Genomic DNA, 1945 nt, shown 5'->3' on the forward strand with positions numbered 1-1945 from the left:
AGCTTGAGCGTCTTCCTCTGGAACATGCAGTCTCTAAAGGGATCAAGAAGGAAGGGAAAGATGGGATTTGCATAGGTGATAGCAGAGAGTAGAATATTGTGATTTTGTAAACACCACAAGGTGTTCATACTATAAAAATACAGTATATACATTAAGAGGATCTAATAGATCCTATTGGACAATCTAAAGAGCAGGAAGACCAGTGAGCACAGTGGTCACATACAGCCTGGTCACAAGCATCCTTCAGGAGCCACAAGTGTTCATGACCAGCAAGACCAGAATGAACCCGATGAGACTCTTAAAGAAATTAACCATGTAGCAGTGATGTTATCAAATATTTTATACTAAGCAGAACCAAAAACATTAAAGAAAATACCATACTCTTTTCATCCTAGGAAGCTAAAGATCTAGGACTAGGCCCACAGCAGGGCACACAACAGCTGACATGTGTTTGGGGCTGTGGCAGTGATACTAGCTTGGCCATATGACCAACAGGTACTGTTCAGCACTAATTGTGGTGAGCATGCTAAGACCTGTAAGATAAGCAATGGAAAGCACAATATACAAATAGAATACAGTGATAGTGATGTAGATGTTATGGAAGAGATATTGATATTCTCCAGAGAAAACACAGTCAGAAAACAGAAAATGAAGAAATCATCCTTAGTTAGGTTGAGGATACAGGCAGAGAAAACATTCCTGTACAGATGCCCAGAATACACAGCACAATGTCATTCCCTGTCTACCCAAGCATGGCCATGATGAGGGTCAGTTAACTGAATAAAAGCAAATTGACTGTCACAGACTAGTTCCACTGTTGTCATTTCCATCCCCTGCTGTACTGTCATTCCCCACACTGAGATGGGTGGACCTGTGCTTTGGAATTCTCCACTCTTTTCCCTGCAAAGAAAATGAAGATATGAACATGTGCTGCACAACCACTTGTTGGAAGGACCACCCTACTGAGTGGGAGTGACTGGCCCTGTTTTTAAGTAGAGGAAACTGGTTTTCAGAGATTAAGTCATTTATAAAACCCAAAGGGTTATAGAAACTTCTTTTTTTTTATTCTTTTTTTTATTTATTTTAGATATTTTCTTTATTTACATGCGAACAATATGAACTAACTAGTACCCTTGGAGCTCCCAGGGTCTCAACCACCAACCAAGGACTGCACATGGAGGGGTCTGATTGTTCAGGCAGCATGTGTATAGTAGAGGATTGCAAAATCGATCATCAATAGGAGGAGAGGACCTCGGCCCTCTGAAGGTTCTGAGCCCCAGTGAAGGGGAATGCCAGGGCCAGAAAGTGGGAGAGGGCGGGTGGCAGGCATGGAGAAGGGGGAAGCAACAGGGGTTTGTTTTTGTTGTTTTTGTTTGTTTCTTTGTTTTTTGGAGGAGAAACTTCTTTTAAATTCACGTTGTTTGCATTTTCTCTCCTGTGAGTTTCTAAAACGGGAGCAGCCAGCTGGGAGGTACAGGCCCCATGAGTTGCAGGGGACTTGTAGAGTGGCAGGGACAAGATCCTCTCAGCTTACAAGTGACAGAGGTGGATCAGTGACCCTCTCTGCCCCTTCCCTGCAAGTGGAGGGCCTGCCTCCAAGGAGTGCTTTAACCCAGAGACTCGGGTGAGTTCTGCCATTTTCTCTCCAGTGAGTTTCTAAGACAGGACTAGCCAGACAGGAGGCACAGGCCCCACAAGTTGCAGGGGAGATGAAGGGCAGCAGGGACAGGACAAGCTCTAGTCAGAGACACTAAGAACATCTAACACCAAAAATCAAGAGATGGCGAAAGGCAAACGCAAGAATCCTACCAACAGAAACCAAGACTACTTGGCTTCATCAGAACCTAGTACTCCCACCGCAGTAAGTCCTGGATATACCAAAACACTGGAAAAGCAAGAATTGGATCTAAAATCATATCTCACAATGCTGATAGAGGAACTTAAG

This window comes from Mastomys coucha, unplaced genomic scaffold, assembly GCF_008632895.1.
Source record: "Mastomys coucha isolate ucsf_1 unplaced genomic scaffold, UCSF_Mcou_1 pScaffold21, whole genome shotgun sequence".
NCBI lineage: Eukaryota > Metazoa > Chordata > Mammalia > Rodentia > Muridae > Mastomys > Mastomys coucha.